The sequence below is a fragment of the Spermophilus citellus genome, assembly GCF_964194105.1.
Source record: "Spermophilus citellus genome assembly, chromosome: 4".
Classification (NCBI taxonomy): Eukaryota; Metazoa; Chordata; class Mammalia; order Rodentia; family Sciuridae; genus Spermophilus; species Spermophilus citellus.
In genome coordinates, this window is record NC_138185.1 from 196,661,485 (window position 1) to 196,681,700 (window position 20,216).

General features: G+C 36.2%; 1 protein-coding gene across 15 annotated transcripts in view; it reads left to right on the forward strand.

Moving 5' to 3' along the window:
• Nucleotides 1-20,216, forward strand: part of SIPA1L1 (signal induced proliferation associated 1 like 1) — a 372,348-nt gene that overhangs the window by 166,003 nt on the left and 186,129 nt on the right. For all 15 annotated transcript variants that reach the window (XM_081290424.1, XM_081290426.1, XM_081290425.1 and 12 more), the window contains one exon: nt 17,559-17,621. The gene's annotated coding sequence lies outside the window, so the exon portion shown is untranslated. The remainder of the gene's footprint in view (nt 1-17,558; nt 17,622-20,216) is intronic.

Sequence of the window (20,216 nt, forward strand, 5' to 3'; positions counted from 1 at the left end):
TTACCCTCTCCCATGAGACAGGTCTCGCTTTGTTGCCCAGGCTGATCTCGAGCTCCTGAGCTCAAGTGATCTTCCTGCCTCATTCTCTGCAGTAACTGAGACCATAAGCATATGCCACTGTGCCTGGCTAGTGTGACTTATTTTAAGAAGATATAAAATGTTCAAGGAATTATCATTTTTGTAGATGAATTTGAGTGCTTTTTGAGGGCTGACCAAAGAAAATGGGTGTGAGGGGGAACCAGACTGTGCTCCATATAACTGGAGTCTTTGTCCTGTGTGGCCTCCACAAGCAGTTTCATAATGTTCCTTCTCTTTTTATGAATCATTCACCCTCCTAGTTTATTGTCTTAAAAACCCTTTTCTCACGGCTGGAGATGTAGCTCAGCGTCAGAGCACTTGCCTAGTGTCCCTAAGGTCCTGGGTTCTATCCCAGTAAGGACACCAAAACCAGAAAATGATTTTCTCATTCTTGATTCTGTCCCAAACTACTGGTTGTCTCTCTTTCCTTCCCCAAGTACCACCTGTTTCTTCTTTCTGAGCATTGCCTGGGTCACTTGGAGACATTTCCTCATCTTAGTTATTTATTAATCAGTTCTCTGTGTGAAATTTGTGTCCCTAACATTCTGCAGAGGCTGCTCTCTCCTAGGAACTTAGTAGCTTTCTAAGTTCCTCATTTGTTAAAACTCATCTTTACTGTTCTCTAACATTTGACTCTGTAGCTTTCTCTGTCCCTACCCGTGTCACTGTGGCTATAGAACTTTCTTTTGTAAATTTCTTTTCTTTTAAAAAATTTTTAAAAATTTATTCTACTTAGTTATCGTTACAGCAGATGTATTTCAACTCATTGTACACAAGTGGAGCAGAACTTCTCTTTTTTCTGGCTGTGCACCAGAGTCATGTTGTTCGTGCAATCATACATGTGATGTACATAGGGTAATAATGTCCATCTCATTCCACCATCCTTTCCACCCTTACACTCTCTCCCCTCCTCTTACTCCCTTCTGCCCACCCAAGGTTTCTGCATTCTTCCCTGGTACGCCTCTCCCCTTGACATTATGGATCAGCATCCACATATCAGAGAAAACATTTGGCTTTTCTTTTGTTTCTTTTTTTTTTGTCTCTTTGCCTATCTTGCAATCCTGTGATAGCCATATTTTCCCCAATTTCATCTATTCTGTAATTGAAAGTATTAAAAGATGAAAATAATACTTTATAAATCTTGTCAATTCCAGTATAATAATTACTTCCACATTTTTGAGTATTTGCAGTCTTAGTTGACCATACCACTTTTAATTTTATAACTAGTTGTAAACTTGATGTTTTTATTATTTTCTACTTTGACTTGTTATCAACTCTTTTTCCAGGTCTGCGTAGTCTTTATTATTGTCCTATTAAACAACAATAAGCTATAGGTTATAGTTTTGATGCACTATGATTTTATATAACATTTATCTTTTATAATTGACTTGTTTACAGATTCTTTATCTGTTTTTAAGACATTTTTAATGCATCTTTTCAATTTAACCATTTGCTTCTGTTGCATTATTTACACAAGATGCAGTTCTAGGAGTGCCATTGGTCTCTTGTCCACGGGTTATGAGCACTTTGGTAAGCATTACTGGCTTTTAAATTGCTATCCAAGTTTACAGGGCCAGACACAATTTTAATCCAGGCTTATTTCTGTTAAGTGTACAAAATACTTTATTTTTGATATAATTTAATAATTCTAAAGTAATGGCAACTTCATGTTTGCTTTAATGTTCTTTTTTGTTTGTTTGTTTGTTTAATCTAAGAGGGTGTTTCCTCATAGGGTTAGTGTTGAATTTGTATTTCCTTATGAATTCTGTCCCTGTTCTATACCCATTTGTATTTCTAGTACAAAAGCCCTAACAGAGAAATCTACTTTAGATTATATAATTTCTAAATTATCTTCTTTTAAAACCAATTGTGCAGAGATACTCCCACTTATTCACAGTCTGATGGCATTTGCCAGTGTGATGGCTTAATTCTTGTAAAATTTCTACTCCTACATGAACTCTCTTCCACTCTTCATTATGTAGAGTTGAAGGAAAACCTAGTAAATTTTTCTTTGTTTTTGTTGTTAATGACAGCACAAGTCACTCTGATACATATAATAATTTGAGGAAATTTTTCTTTTCAAATTGTACCTAATATTATTCCTGCCTTTGATTTTCATTTGAAAATGTTTTTAGCATGGAAGATAAAACTTAAGTAATTTAGATGTCATACGAAATTCTGATCAATGAAAAATGACTTTCAGGACCCTGGTATAAATAACATTTATGTTGACAATAATTAAGAGACACATCTTTCTGTGTTAACTAACCCTAACCAATTGGTGTGTAACACAGTTTCATGGTAGTTTATATTTGTATTTTGTTGTTATTAAATAAATAAATTACAATGACCTGCAGTCTCTTTCTATAGCATGGATCTAATAAATGATCAATTTTTGTCATAAATTGACTTTGCTCATTTTGAAATCATTATTGAACATCTCACTCCTTCAACTTCCTTTCACTTCCTATAGCCTCTCACTTTCTTCTCTACTCGAATTGTGGGTATTCCCTAAAGTTCCTTCCATACTTGCCATCTACTTTTTATGTATTCTTTTTGGTGAGCTCAGTCTTCTTTCACTTTAAGTTATACTGGACCTTCCTTAGGCTACAACTCAGCACTCCCTAGCCCTCCTTAGCTTTCTCTTAACAGCCAAAGGTCTCGATTTTCAACTCCCTCTAGGGTGTGTGGTTTTACTGCAAATTCAAGAACTCAAGAGTCTTCTGGGGCCTTGCCAACAATGTTGATGAGCAAAAGCAGGCCTTTGGGTAAAAAAAGAGGACTTTTTTTTAACTGTAAAGAAATGACAGGGTAAGTGGGATGATAAATGGAAGCCGGCATAAGCCCAGGGTCAGGAGGACAGTCTTGGTGATATTAGAGGCGGGAGAATGCAGGCCTTTTGCTCTAGTCACCATTGCTGCCATATTGAGAGTGCTAACCTCAAAATTTCATATCCCCTGGGTTCTCAGTAGAAGCTGGGGTTCTGATTTGCATCTTACATCCCTGATTTTAAAAGTTGATTGAATTTTTATATAATACTTGTGGGCTAAAGACAGTGTGCTGTGGGGCAAGATTGGTTTATAGGCTCTTCTTGTCATGACAGCGCTTCACATTCATCATGTCATCTACCATTCCCTTCTCTCCCATTGCTCTGCTTTGTTTCTTTCTTCATATTCCTTCATGTAATAGTAGAACCATTCATCTGTTTATTTTAACTAGGAACTTCCAAATCCTCATTGATACCTCCTTACTTCATTACTTTTTTATTTTGGAGAGTGATCTGGGTCAAGGGAAAGGATTCTTATGATTTAAAGGAGATTTGTACATGTCTATAGACAGAAGAGAAGATGCCAAAGAGGGGATCTTAGAGAATGGAGAGGGAGAGGAGGAGAGGAAATAAAATGGATGGAACATGGCAGGGTCATTATTGGGTTTGGTAACTGGGGTATAGAATCCAGCTGCAGACTTCCATGATCTGATGCTGATCTACCCTTACTATTTTTATTTTCCAGAATTATGTTTTGATTTGAAGTAATTATTTTTATTTCTTATGAATGTCTTATTTCCTTGAATTTCTTGGGGAAATTGATTATGCTTTTGATAACATGGTAATTATTTTCCCATATTAACTCTTTTTCCTTAGGTATTCTTGAATTCGATATTTTGTTTCCATTTGCTGATTTTCTTGGAATGCTAGTAATTATTTATCATAGATTTATTTGTAGTAAATGGTAGGTTCAGTTTGTTGCAGAGACTCAAGTGGTAGCACCTATCATTACAAGAAACCATGATGGTTGGATAGGGTGGAATTTCCTGTAAGATGCATGGGTTCATTACTGAGTACAGGTACACTCTAAATTTCTTCTTAGAATTTCTGGAACATTGTCTAGCTTTTCTAGTACCAAGGATCACTGTGACCTTCAACCTTCACTGGGGTTGGTGCCACCTATAACCTCTCAGAGTGGGCACTAAGGTAGGTGTCTTTCTATTTAATTTCCTGGCTCATCCATCATTCAAGGCTACTTCCTCCAGAATCTGCTGACCCTGTTTTTTTTTTCTTTTTTTTTTTTAAAGGTTAGGCTAGGAAAATTTATTTGAAGATCCATCTTCTTATACATATTAAGCTTGTCTTCAGTTTTTCAGTGTGCTTTCAGAATTTTATTACAGGACTTCCAAGATCATTCAGCTCTTAGGAAGGACAAGTATCCTTTTTTATGTTAATAAGATAACTGATAGTTGAAAGACTCTATCCAGCTTCAAGATGGGTACCAGTTGCTAAGGGAATGAACCATGTGCTTAGAAGTCTAGAACTTTTTTTTCCCCTACCTCCAGAGTGGGGATTGTTAATCATCTATGGCCAGTGATTTAATCATACATGCTTATGGGACAAAGCCTCCATCCTCCATTTAAAAAAAAAAAAAAAAAAAAAGAAAATCCCTAAAAGATAGGGTTTAGTGAACTTCTGAGCTGATGAACACTTAGAGGTTTTGGGAGAGTGGTATGCCTGAAGAGAGCATCCCTGCCACTTCATACCTCACCCTGTGCATCTCTCCCATTTGTCTGTTCCTCAATTATATCCTTTCAGTAGAACAGTTAAGTAAGTAGCTTCTTGAGTTCTGTAAAACATTTTTAAAAATTTACTGAATCTGAAGAGGGAGGTCATAGGACCCTCCGGTTTATAGCCTCTCCATCAGAAGTAGAGAGGCCTTTCTTCACAGTTGGCATCTGAAGAGGGATCAGTCTTGGGACCACAGCCTTAATTTGTGGGATCTTAAGCTAACTCCAGGTAGACAATGAGCGTTAAATTAAATTGCAGGATGGATGCCAGGTAGTTGATATCTGCCAAGAACTGGTGAATTGATTGGAATGGGAATAACTCCTGCAACATATGATGTTAGTGTTCATTGGTGGGAGAAACAGCGTTTCGTTTTTTAGCTAGTCTAGTAGTTAAGGTTTAGGGGTTGTGTGTGTGTGTATGTGTGTGTGTAATACATACAGTTATGTGTAGAAGAGATTGAGATTCATTTGATTTCAAAGAAAAAATTGGCTCAGGCATTCAAAGCTGGCAAGTCAGAAATCTGTAGGGCAGCCTGGTAAGTTGGAAGCTCAGGCAGTTGACAGGACAGACTTAAGCGGAATTCTTTCAGGAGACCCTTTTGTTTTGCTCATTAGGCCTTTCAACTGATTTGATGAGTGCCACCCACATAACTGGGGATAATTATTATTTAATATCAAAATACAGAATACTTGCACAGCAACACCTAGGATTAGTGTTTTGTCTTTTCCTTCTTGTGCTGGGGATTGAACCCAGAACCTGGCACATGCTAAGCACTCCCTCTATCACCGAGTATTTGATTAAGTAACTGAGTACTGAAGTCTCACCAAGTTAACACATAAAACTATTCATCATACCCAGTGCTGGCTTAACTGTGTAATTATATGTAATATATAGAGTTTAGATACTGATGCCAATGTCATCAAGCACCCCAAAACAGCTCTATGCTGGTGATGATATAGCATATATGTGGTCTGTGTGTTTATCCAGTTTGCCTGAGAAGGCCATCCTCCTCTATTTTGATTAGTTAAATAGGACAGTTACAATTTGAGCCTGTTTCCTTGATACTTATTTTTAGTGAGAAGAGCTGTTTATTGGCTGAATTTCAAGAATTTTATAAAGAACTTGATTATTTAGAATTCAGGCCAAATGCACAGTTGTTACTGTACAGAGGAAAGCAAACATTGCATTCTGATTTATTCAGTATGCTCTGAAGGAAAGAATGGAGAATTCATGTAGCAGAATTATGGCTTAATAAATTCAATGGCTGTTAGGCTGATACACTTAGTACATGCCCTTGAGAATGAAAACTAATGGTTTGCTGAAATATCTCTCTAGTGTATTCTGTAGCAGTTCATTTTTTCTGTTAACCTGTATAATTGCTTCTTATAAAGTAAAGATGTCATCTCTGCTTAAAATGAAAATCTCTTCTATGGGTTATGGAATTGCTCTTTTTGCAATAGTGCTGTTAAAAAGCAAACAAAATGAATTAGAGCTGAATCAGCTAGAACTGTCACTTGATGTCTCTATGTAACTTACCATCTGTTTTAAAGATTTTGTACATACTGTTACCATATAAAATATGGTCCATAGTAGTCTAAATTCTAAACACTGTTATATAACACTTAAGCCCAAGAAATATAGTATCTTTGGTACCAAATTGCAATATATGGCTCATAATTTTTTTTTTCAAATTGTTAAATTCTGTTAAATTCAAATGGCATGAAGAACTTTGCTTTGAGGGTGGTGACTAAGCTTCTAGGTACTTTTCTCTAACTGTGGCAGTGCCAGATCAGCAAATGGTGACTCTAGTGCTGAGCCTTCTACTTGCAAGAGGTTATTTTTTGTTTGTTTGTATGTTTTAAGTCCAGTTATATTGATCCAAAAAGCTTAATTTTTTGGTCAAAAGTTATACTTTTATAACATATACATAGTAAATGTTTTATATATGTATAGTATATTTGAACAAATTGATAGTCCAGTTGGTATGAGCCTCAGGGAAGTAATCCATCTGTCCCTGCAGCTCACAAAACAGACATTTTATATGTGTGTGTGTGTGTGTGTGTGTGTGTGTGTATTTTTTTTGCATTTTCTTTATATACATAATTTTTAATTTTCCTTTTGAAAAACCACAGTATGGATGATACCTTCTCAAATGTTTTAACTGTACTTTGTGAATTTCGGTACCTTCAATAAATAACAAATAAGATCTGCTGCTTTGTTTTGTATTTTCCCTGGCTTGATATTGTATCCAAAGCTATGGGGAGCTCTTGGTGGACTTAAAAGTATATCTTAAAAACATTTTAATACTTAGTACAAAAACATTTTAGTACTAAGTATTAAAAACATTTCAATACTAAATATTAAAAACATTTTAATACCTAGTACTTGGTAGACTTAATAGTATATCTTAAAAACATTTTAACTTAGTGGAAAGTTTTTAATGGCTATTAAGTTATACTGACCTAGCCTTCATTAAGCTCACAATCTAATTTTAAACATTTTTAAAAAATTAAGTTACAACTAATTTCTTTCTGAAAAGATATCCAGGGACATTGTCCCCTTAAATTCTTCAATTTGATACATTTAGCTTCATAGTGCACTGACTTTGTTTCTGATTTTACTTTTGGAAATTGTGTTGTTTGCAGCTTTCTGGGTTATGAACAATTTGTACATGTCTCTTAGTGTAATTTATTTAAACATAAATTTAGGACTAAAATTATTGGATGGTAGGATGTGCCTCTGCTTCACTGCTTTCCAAAGTGATTGTACCAGGGTGTATTTCCACCAGAACACGTGAGAATTTTCATTGCTTCACAGCTTTGTCATTGACATTAGCTAACTTTAAATTTAGTCAAACAAGCAGGTGTGTAAAGCTGCATTTTATTTATATTTCCCTAATTCCTAAAGACACTCTGCATCATATCCTGTATTTAAGGACCTTTTGTGTTTCAGTCAGCTTTTTCACTTCTGTGATTAAAGGACCTGACCTACACAATTGTAGAGGAGAAAAGGTTTATTCAGGGTCTCCCATTTTCAGAGGTCTCCATCCATAGACAGCAGGCTCCATTCCTCAAGGCTCAAAGTGAGGCTGAACATCATGGCAAAAGAGTGTGGCAGAGGGAAGCAGCTCACATGATGTTTAGGAAGGAGAGAGAGAGGGGGGAGAGAGAGACAGACAGACAGACAGACACACACACACACACACACACACACACACACTGACTCTCTCCACTTGCCAGATATAAATATATACCCCATAGCCACACCCCAAAAAAAACCACTTCCTCCAGTCACACCCCACTTGCCTCCAGTTACCACTCAGTTAATCCCATCAGGGATTAAACCACTGAAGGCTATAAACCGATTATTTTTCTTCTTCCAAACCTTCTTGCATTGTCTCATATGTGAGCTTTTGGGAGACATCTCACATCCAAACCATAACATTTGTGTTTTCTTTTCTAACTTTCTCTATTTTTCTCGTGGGATTTTTATCTTTCTTATATACGTGTAAGAGTTATGTATTCTGGATACTCATTTTTTGTTGGGGATATGTTTTCTAATTTGTTGCATATCATTTTATGGTATCCTTTACTGTAATGTAGAATGAATTTATTATTTGTCTTTACAGTTTCCTTTTGTATCGTTAACCTTTTATGAAGCCATAGTTGCATTTTTATTTTCAACTGAAAGTTTTAGAATTTTGCCTTTTACATGCAAATATTCAATTAAATTGGAATTTTTACAGAAAATGAAATTGAAACCTAAGTTTAGCTTTCCTACCACGTGTGTGTGTATGTGTGTGTGTGTGTGTGTGTGTAAGTACCATTATTACACAACCCAGTGTTTCTATGTAATGTGCAATTCTTGTTGTTTTATAATTGATAATTAGTAAAGCAAGTCCCCTCACTACTTTCTGAAGGAGACTCTTGAATCTTCTTAGGCTTTTGATTTTTCATGTATATTTTATACATAATCAGCTCATTAAGTCTCTTAAAAGTCCCGTGACTAGAGATGTAAATGTGTATGTGTGTGTGAATATGTGTTTGCATGTACATATACCTGAAAATAGCCCCAATAGCAATGAATATATCTAGCATTTGGATCTTGACATATATAGATATGCTGTTGATGGACCTTTATTTTATTTATTTCATATTATATACAGGGCTGAGAATCAAACCCAGTGCCTCACACATGCTAGGCAAGTGCTCTACCACTGAGCCACCACCCCAGCCCTGGATCTTGACTTTTAAATACCATTCTCTAATAAAAGTAACCAGGTCTCCTTGGAGAAGTGACTGCTTCTAAGGGTAAAAGAGTACAAAAAATGATGCCAGGCATAGTGGCACATGCCTGTAATCCCAACAGCTTGGGAGGCTGATGCAAGAGGATCATGCATTCAAAGCCAGCCTTAACAACTTAGTGAGTTCCTAAGCAACTCAGTGAGACCTGTCTCTAAAATAAAATACAAAATAGGGCTGAAGATGTGGCTCCGTGGAATGCCCCTGGGTTCAATCCTGAGTCCAAAAAAAAAAAAAAAAAAAAGTACAAAATAAGGCTATAAAACATCTAGCTTTAGAAATGAAGGAAACAATTTTAAAATAGAGGGTCATGTCAAAATGAGCTATAAGCTATCTTGAAGGTGTTTCCACTGGCCAAATCTGGGAAGTTTGGACTATCAAATACATAATGGTAGTAATCAACTATAGTAAATAATGATAGCAATGGATTATAACCTACTGAGTAAATGTAAGATTAATGTAAATGTAAATATGAGTGGATGCATTAATTGAAAGCTTGATGAGAAACACAGTATTTGCATAGCTTCAATGTAACTCTGTATGAAACACTTATTAATTGCAAAGGGAAAAAGAGTTATAACTCTGTAGCAGAGAAGCCTAGTATATACCACCTTAATCAGAATGAATGTCATTAGTAATAACACAAAAATTGTGTGCCATCTGATAAGATGCAATGAGAAGTGCAGTGTCTTTCTGTGCTTTGCTCATTATACATTCTGTTTTAAAATAAATATTGTTTTGAGGTATGGCACACATACAGTGTGTTGGTCATATGTAGATAGATCAGTGAATTTCAAAAATGATGGACTCATCTTTGAAGCCAGCTCCAAGATCAAGAAATCAAACACTGCTCTTATGGAAGCCCCTGGTCTGATTCCTCCTAGTTATCTCAGCAATGGCTTTTGTCTGGTTTTGAGTTTTCTGTAAATGGAACTTAGTATATATTTTTGCATATGGGTTTTTTCTTTCAGCATTATATTTATGATATTGATTCATGTTCTTGCATATAGTGGTATTTTTTTTCTTTTATTCTATTGTGTGGGGTCCTTCAGTTATTTTTTCTTTCTGCCATGGATACACATTGCAATTGTTTCCAGTTTTTGACTATTAGGAATTAAACTGTTCTGAACTCCTTTGTTCATGTTGTAGAGGAGGAATATTACTTATTCTTACCAGTTGGTAGATTAATGGATGAGGCCACTGTAACAAAAATTAGATAAACAAGAGAAAAGCATACAAATATGTTTAATATAGCGCGTGACATGGGAGACTTCAGAAATGGAAGATTCAGAAAATACACAGGGACACAGAAAATACACAGTAGTCCACCACCATGCTAAATTTGATGATGAGTCAACAGTCCTGTAGAAGTTTAATGGGACAAAGAGGGTGTAATATAATTGTAATAAACTGGCAGGAACTTGCAAAACCCATTTGTTCAGATTCTTCTATGTGTTCCTGTGCTTCAGAGATAAGGGCATTCCTTTCCTTGGGGTATAGGGAGAGCATCTCTGGAATGAGGGTCTTATGACCGATTTCAGGAAAAGGCCAGAGAGTTCTTTTTTATCTTGCTTCAGGGGAGAAGGGCAGGGCAGGAGAAGGACAGAACTTCTTGCTTCTGTAGTTTTCTTAAAATGCCCAGGTGTGCCATATTTTGTGGTAACTGAACTCCATTATGTCTTTTGCCACACTTAATTGCCCTATAATGTGGGCAGTATACCTAGGAGTAGAATTGCTGAGTTATGATATGTGCATATGCTCAACTTGAACAGATGCTACTGAAGTTTCTCAGCAGGGCCATAGTTACCACCCACCGCAGGTATGAGAGAGTCCTATTTACTTCACATTCTTGCTGACATGATTTTGTTTTATTTTACTTTTTTTTGGTACCACAGATGGAAATCCGGGATGCTTATCCACTAGCCACACCCAAGCCCTTTTTATTTTGAGACAGGGTCTCACTAAATTGCTTAGGGCCTTGCTACGTTGCTGAAGCTGGCCTCAAACTTGGGATCCTTCTGCCTCAGCCTCCCGAGTCACTGGGATTACAGTAGTCCACCACCATACCTGGCTATGATTTTAAATTTTAGCTGTTCCTTGTATTGTGCAGTGCTACCACATTGTGGTTTTGTGCATTTCTGATGATGGTGAGGCTGAGCATCATTCATTTGTTGTTAGCTGTTTATTTGGTTGTCATCTTTTATGCTTTTTTCTTTGTTGTGGTGCTGGGTATGGAACCCAGGGCCTCAGGTGTGTTAAGCAGCACTTCACCACTGAGCCAGATCCCCAACCCTTGCCATCTTTTATGTGGCACCATTTTTTTCCCCCACCATTATTCTTGCCTTTCAAGTTTTCCATCTGTGATCATTTTCCTACTGCATAAAGGTCATCCCTTTTATAATTTAGTGTGTGTGAGTTGATGGTAAGCTCTAGGTTTTGTTTGCCTGGAAATGTTAATTGTTCTCAAAGAAATTGGCTCTAACTATAGAATGCAGAGTTGGTACTTATCTCTTTTAGTTCATTGAAAGTAATAATGTTCCTCCTTCCAGCTTCCATTGTTGCAGTTGAGAAATCAGCCATCACTTTAATTGGTTTTCATTTGTAGGTGATTCTCTGTTACTTTTTTAATTTTGGTGCTAGGGATTGAACCCAGGGCCTCACATATGATAGGCAAGGGTTCTACTCCACTATTGCTTAAAAGATTGCTTTTTATTTGGTAGCCAGCAGTTTCATGCTTACATCTTTTGGTGATGATTTTTCCCTTGCTAGTTATTTGTGGGCCTTCCTGAATTCAAGAATTGATGTCATCTGTACCAGCGAGTCTTTCCATTATTTTCTCATACTTGCTTTAGGTGAATGTTAGCCCTGTTGCTCAGACCACTTCAACTCTCTTTATTATTACATTTCCCCATCTGTTTGGGAAGCATCCTGGATACTTTTTTTTTTTTTTTAATCCAGCTGTCTTCCTGTTCATTTGTCCACTCTGCTTCTGTATCCAATCTGTAACTTATATACTTTATTTTTTAAACTTGCTTTATTTTTAGTTTCTAAATTTGTCTAGTTCTTTTTTAGTTCTTTTAATTTACAGTCCTCTATTCATATTTTCAAAGTTCATTTATACACATTTGCATATATATCTCTTTTTAGATGTAAAACTTTATCAGTTTTAATATTTGGCATAGAGGAAAAAAAGGCCAGCTATCAGGTTTTGAATTAAGAATATCATGACTCAGTCTGTCTGTCTGTCTCTTTCTCTTTTCGACTTTCCATTTTGAAGTAATATCAGGATTAGAAACAATTTACTTACCTTTACCAAATATTAATTTTAGTAAAATTACCAAGATCAGAAAATTAATGTTGATATAATATTGTTAACTAATTTCCACACTGCATTTGTGTTTTGTCAAATCAATCATGTTTTTTTTTTTTTTGGGGGGGGGTCTAGACTATGGTCTGATCTAGAATCAAACATAGTAATATCTTATATTCTCCTTTAATAAGTGTTATTTGTCAATTAACAATCTATATCCACCAATTTTTTTTCACATTTAACAATTGAAATTTTCTTACAAGAAAGAACTTGGTCTTTTCTTTAATTTTTTTTTTGTGTATTTATTTGTTTTTATCAGTATGTGCTATTTTATCCTAACAGTTATAATCTCAATATTATTTGCAGTTTTATTTTTTAAATTGTCCCAGATTTGGCTCCTTCAGTTAACTAGGGTCCACTGTACTTTTGATGAGTCCCCATCTTTTTGGAGAATTTCCCTACTTTTTGGCACCATGAGATGTTCTGTACTCATTTGGTATGTTCATCTGGTTTGCACCCAGACAATTTCCTAAGTCTCTGTCACCCCCTTGCCTTTGCTCATTCTCTCTTCTGCCTAAGTAATCCAGGTCTGCATGTTTTTTATTTGAGTGCTAAATGTGCTTATTGCTTCCAGGGTGTCTCATGTTTCCTTGGCTCTTCAGAAGACAGATCTAGGAAATGTGTGCATACATATTTTCATCTGTCTTTGTCCCTCTGTCTTAACATATTTAAAAACCACGAGTCACAGTGATAACTGATTCAAGTCTAACACCACAGAGTTCTTTACAGTCTTCCTTCATTCTTTGTTTTGTCCCTGTCCTTGGTGTTTATAGTCAAGACATATGTTTCCAAAGTGATCAGTTGTTTTCTTCTGAATTTCATCTTCATTGGTTATGTTATATGTTCCATTTTGGGATCCTCCTACATACTCATATACCTTAATTATTTCTCCTTCCTCCTTTTTCCTCCCCTCCCTTTCCTTTCTTCCATGGTCTCATTATGTTGCTCAGTATGGTCTCTTAACTCCCTGGTTCATCTGAGCCGCCTGCCTTAGCCTCTCAAGTACTGGGGCTAAAGGCACATACCATGGTGTCTAGCAGTTATCTCCCCGCTCATCCCATTGAACATTACCATGGTTCTAAATATCAAAACTATAAAAAAAAGATATATTTGGAGTCATGCCATGCCTGGGCTATCTCTTGTATTCCATTCTCATTCTTGTAGTATCCTATGGCTCCATAATGTTTGCCAGATAAAATTCAAACTTTAGTATGATTGGCAAGTTCCTCCATCTCAGTTGTAGCTTGTCCTTATGCACCATATTCTGGCTGCCTCTGCTGTTTTGTTATTCCTGACATGGCTAACTCAGTTACCCTCTTGCATTTACACATTCTCTCTTCTGCCTGGAATGGTGTGTATCTGTTCCCCCTTTATATTGCCCATCTGTAATCATTCAAAACCCGTTTCCATTCTGCTCTATGTGGGAAGACTCATCCTCTTCCCAGTTGCATTTCATTCCTCCCACATTTAATAATTCTCTACTGTGAATTCACAGCTCCCATAGCACTTGTGCATGTTTTGTAATTTTTATGACATCTAATTTATGGATACAGAGGCTCATCAGCTTCTCTATTCCGAGAGCCCCTATAAGACTATCTTTGTATTTCCAACTTAGAGTCCAGTTTCTTGCATATGTCAATTATGCAGTATAGCGAACTGAAAAAGATTTAAATTCTTGTCATGTATTTTCTTCTTTACTCCTCTTTTCACTCATGATAAAAGCCCATTGTGACAAAAAGTAAATCCTTTTAATGTGATGCCTGTGGTCTTCTTGTCCCTGGCTTTTGCATAGTCTCTGCCTCTCCTAATGTATTTGCCTACCACCGTGGCAACTTAATGACTTCCTGTGACCCCTGAAAGTTATAATATCTGATTTAAATTTAAACATGGTAAAATTCAATTTATAGATATAGAAGTTGTTGAAAGCATGCAGACCTGGAATATCAAGACAATATTATCTGTCAGGGTTGCTTCTTTACTTGAAAAGCTAAAACTTTATGCCAATTTAATGCTACATTGGGAGAAAGTGTTGCACTGGAAATAAATCCCTTCCACAGTCTTTTAAGAACCTTAGTAAGCTTTGAGATTGTCGTTATTTTTTCTGAATGGCAAGTTGACTGACCTTCTAATTGTGTTTCTAAGCTGCTTATGCTACTTTCTATTCTGTATAGATTATTCAGCAGATTATGTTAAAATGCAGGACCTTATTCCTACAGATCTCTTCATCCACCCATCTGTTCCTTTTCCTTCTCCCTTGGTATTGTACCACCTGCTGCCACTCCTGTGTTTATTTTCCACAGTCCTACATGTAACTTGGAAAGAGGAGTTAGGTTGCAGTGCAGACATCACTCTGTGTCCTGTGGGGGAGGGTGTTCAGGATCCTGCTGTGAACACAAGACTTGCTGTGGCATCAGTGTTTGATGTGGAGGGACAGTGAGCTATGAGAAAGCATCCACTCCATAATGTGGCCCACATTCCTGAATTCTTTATGAAAATTACTCAGATTTTTTAAATTCAAAAGAAAGACAAATGAATTATAAATGAACATTTAGATGAATTTTCCCAAATTAAAGGTAACTATGAAAACTACCACTGAAATCCAGAGTCCAGTATTAATACCCTGCTAGAAATCCCTCTTCTTCCTTCTCTCTGTCTGTATCTCTTTCCTCACACTACAAAGGTAGCTACTATTTAACATGGTTTTACCTATTTTTTGAACTTTATGAAATGGAATCATATGGTATGGTCTCTTGTGTCTGGCTTCTTTGTTTCAACATGATGTTGATGAGACATAAAATTCACTAGTAGTATATTGTTATGGTTCATTTACTTTCTTTGCCAGATAGCAGGCAACATGACAGCCTGTAAACTGTCAGTTTTTATAAATAAAGTTTTATTGGAACAGCCATACTATCTTATGGCTGCCTTTGTACTTCAAAGGTAGTCTGGGAAGATACCACAAAGAGCAGAGATCTTATGGCCCACAAAGCCTAAAATATTTACTCTCTAGCTCTTTATGGAAGAAATTTGCTTATTCCTGTTAGTGTACTATTGCATCACATGAATATTCCAGTTTGTTACCAGCGTTTGGTTTTTTTACTACTATTTCTTTGAAAATTATTGTAAGTGCCTTATGGACCTGGGTATGTGCATTCCTAAGAGGCATTTACCCAGGATCACAGGGTATGCTTCTATGGTACTTTATTAGTACACTTTATTTGTCAAACAGTTTTCCAATTTATTCTCCCACTAGTAGTGTATGAGAATTGAATGATTCTACATCCTTGGACTTGATGATGTCAGATTTTTAAGTTTAGATATTTTGATGAATATGTAATTTTATCTCGTTGTAGTTCTTTTTGGTACCAGGGATTAAACTTGGGTACTTATTAAGCACTGAGCCACATCCCCAGCCCTTTTTATTTTTGAGACAGGGTCTTGCCAAGTTGCTTACGGCCTATGTTGCTGAGGCTAGCTTTGAACTTGTGATCCTTCTGCCTCAGCCTCCTCAGCCACTGGGATTAATAAGGCAAGTGCCACCATGCCTGGCTCATTGTAGTTTTAATTTGTATTTTGATGGTGATACATGAAGTTGACTACATTTTCATATGTTTATTACCTCTTTTGATATCCTGTTTTTGTTGCCTATCCTTTTTATTATTCTGTGGGAATTCTTACTGTATTATAAATGAGCTCTTTGTATATGTACATTCTAAATATTTTCTCTTAAGGCTTATAGCTTTCCTCTTTTGTGGCTGTTCAAACTTTAAAATATTTTTTAATGAAATATAGCTAATGCAATAACATGGTCAAATCTCTCACATACCAAGGGAGGTACAGTTATATAAGTATTTATAGGTAAATGGACAGTTATCCTCAGCCTTGTCAAGATACAACCATCACCAGGAAACACTACTTTCTTGAAGATTAGTTGAATTTTTGTGTTTGGGCCTGGGAATGTGGCTCAGTGAGTGCTTGCCTAACATTTACAAGACTCTGGGTTTGATGCCCAGTACATATGTATGGGCACCACCACCACCACCACCACTACCATCATCATCTTTTGTTTTTCAGTTACTTTTAATTGAGAATGTAGTTTGCTTTTTTTCTTTAATTTACTTTTATTTATTAAGAGATGAGGGTCTCAATATATTACTTATACTGACCTTGAACTTCTGGGCTCAAGTGATCCTCCTGCCTCAGACTACTGAGTGGAGAGCCACTGTGCTGGATCCTGCTGTACTGTTTTTTTTTTTTTTGTCCTGGGGTCTAGACAAGGGCAAAGTTCTCATATTTCACTTGTGAATATTAAAAGCAATGCCAGGGTCTCAAAGCCTTCCCTTGTATGGGTGTGTTTGTTTAGCATTCCATGGTATGCTGAATATTCAAAGATTTTATGAAGTAAGATATCAGTGTCAAATACTTGAATCAAATATGTGCATTTTTTAATGCTGAGAACTATTTCCTTAGATCTTTGAGTTCAGAGATTTAGAAATTGAAGCTGATTTATCTAGCTTTAAGTTGCATTAGGTTGAAAAGGTTAATTGCATATGGTAGAAGGAAGATTGTGATTTTTTTAAAAATTTCCTTGTGTTTTTTAAAATTTTTTAAAGTTGTTGATGGACCTTTATTTTATTCATTTATTTATAAATGGTACTGAGGATTGAACCCAGTGCCTCACACATTGAGGCAAGTGCTCTACCACTGAGCCACAATCCCAGCCCTTTCCTTGTGTTTTATTTGAGGGTTTAAAACATTTTTAATAACTACATGAAACTGACTATGGTGGCATATGTCCATATTCCCAGCTGTTGGGGAAGCTAAGGCGGGAGGATCTTGATTTTAAGGCCAACCTGTACAACTTAGTGAGATCCTGTCTCAAAAATAAATAAATAAACAAATGCTATGTGATATTTGAGGTTTACTTAATAATCTGTTTTTTTCCTTCTTTGATTTTTAGTTTTGTAGATAACCTTCCAGGCAATATTACTTGATTAATATAGATTTTGTTTTGTTTTTTGACAGTCACATCTGTAATTGATGCTGGTGATCTTGACTTCATAATATTTAGAGATACTCTAATACTGCAGACATTGTATCTCATGTCTAATTTAACTGCAGCTACATCTTTCAGAAAGGCTAGTTGGTCTCATGCAGAACAGAGTTAAAGCTTTTTGTCAAAGTTATGCAACCAGTATATTTTAGTGAAATATCTCATGTTCCTTAAAACTCTTTCCTTTCTTTTTTCCAGGTTATACATTATTGGTGTGGATGCAGTTGTCTTAAGTTTCTGTAGCCATGACACGTGAATACAGTAAGTATATTTGGGTACTTACAAAGTGTTCACTCTCTGTGTTTAAATTTCTTCCTCTTACCCTTTCTTCTCCCCTCTCAGGGCCTCATACACGCTAGGCAAATGTACTACCACGGAGCTTTACCCTCAGTCCCTGTGTTAAGTTTCTGAGTGGAGAAGTCGAAATAAAGAAACAATATTTTTTTTTAAAAATCAACTTAAAAAAAATCTACTTTTTTCAAAGAAATCAATTCATTTGGTCATTTGTTATTTTTTTAATATTTATTTTTCAGTTGTAGTTGGACACAATACCTTTATTTTATTTGTTTATTTTTACATAGTGCTGAGGATTGAACCCAGGGCCTTGCATGTACTAGGCAAGCATTCTACTGCTGAGCCACAACTCCAGCCCTGGTCATTTGTTTTTTTGAGTTTTTAGTTTTATATGCAAATATACAACAAGAGTGTTTTATTTTATGTTCTGGCACACACATTATTGCTCAGGCTATTCCTATAAGTGCCAAATAATTAAACAAATAAGGAAATACTGTATGATGTTTGAGATGCACATGAGGGTTATATCTATATCATGCATCCTGTCGTTCTCTGTGATGGGTTAAAGAATAACTGCAGTTCAAGGGTGGATCCTGATAAGGGGCAGCTTTGACTCATTAACTCTGGTTACATCAGCTGATCTTGGGTGTTACCTGGTGGGGGTTGGTTTCCTGAATGGTCCTGTGATACTATTCTAGCCAGTGGGATCTCAGGGCAAGTTTGCCTGCAACTTCTGGCAAAGTTCTTCTCATACTTATGTAGATCTACAGGAAGATACTGCCTCTTTCTTCTGGATGTTGTGTGCTGTTGCAAGGTCTGGCATGGCTTTAACCTTCTGGCCTCCAGCCTGAGCAAGAAGCCACACACAGGGTGGAGGACAGGGTCCAGAATCACTGGGAAGCCTGTGCTTTCTCAGGATGTCCAAGTTTTTGAGCCAATATATTTCCTTTTTGTTTAAGCCAGTTTGAGTTGAGCCAAAACATCCGAAGTGATTCACTTAATCTCCATTTTATTTTTAGTAATCCATTAGTTTCTCCCTAAGGAATGTGGGAGTAATTGCAAAGTGAGGCAAAATAATACCATTAAATTGAACTGGCACAGCGTGTTGGTGTTGACTGGCATCTTCTTCATGCTTAACAGTTAGCAGGTAGTGATTTAGTGTTCAAAGACATGAGAATAAAATACATCACTTTTAGGTTCTCTCTTGTTTCTCCTCAGAAGGTCTTGAGTGTTCTCAGTTCTCTGGGCTATGAATACTGAGAAAGGTCTTGGACCACAAGCATAGAACCATCACCTCACAAACTGCATGTTTGGCACTGCAGACCTAGTCCCTGTGTTTTCTTAGAACAATCTATACTCACTTCTAATTCCTAATTTATTTTTGTTCTTCAAAAATTAATAGGAATATCTCAAACATAAAACTTATGTAAGGAACAACATAACAAATATCCATATATACATACCTTCCTCCCAACACACTAGAGAAATTGAAAGTTTGCCAATTCTGCTGAAGGATTGAAAACCTAGGTGGTCTTCCTTAACAATAGTTCCCTTTCTCTCCCCACTAGGAGGCACTTTCCTGGTTTTAGTTTTTATTATTCTCATGCATTCTTGTGCTTATATTACATGTATTTTTGATTTTTGATGCTTTTTAGTATCAGGTATAAGTAGATGCTATGTGCATTTGTTGTTTAAGATCAAAGGGAGTTTAGAGTAAATTCAGGGTCACTGAAAGAGGCTGTACGTTTCTTAGACCCCTGACAAAGATTTGTTATTAAGCATCCCAGTGATCTATATAAAATGTTTTAGATTTTAAATGTTTGATGAATTTGAATCAAAATACTTGCTGGTACTTTCTGGGCTGCTTAGTCTGGTACTCATTTCATTTTCAGCACCCACTTCTGCTTTCTGTGTAGGTTTGGAATGTACGGGATACTTTTAGACCAACCTGTCATCAATGAGCTTTTCAGAGTGTTGATTGCTGTTGCCTTTAAATAGCTTTGTTTATCCTGTGTACAAAATGCATATTTTTGGTAAATTTAATGATGAATCCACTTAATGATAATACATCTTTTTTTTTTTTTTTGTATTATGACAGTCAGCCACCAGGATTGTAGAACTTAGTTCTGTGCTAAATTTGTCAGTTTGTTTTTCTGTTACTTGTATTGGTGGCAGTGGTTACATTGGAAACACCACTCCTGTGAACTGACTGAAGTTGAACCTTGAAACTGTGCCTGGTCCGGGGAGCCTTCTCAGAAGTCTTTGCTGTACCCTTATTTCCTCTGTGACCCAATATTGAATCTTAGAGATTATGTTGTGTCATTCTTGTCTGAAATGTATCTAAAGGCATTTAATTTCTGCATTCAAAATACTCATTCTTTTACTGTTGGAGGATTTATATTACCCTTTGTTCTTGTTTGGAATGTTGCCCACAGGAAACTAAACGGTCAGTTCCTTAATCCTTTCAACTTGAAAGCATAATTACTGATAAAGTGTTAAGAAAGAGTTAAGGCAATTGAGAGTATTTCCAATTTCTCCATGGTATTGTTTGTTGTTGTTGTT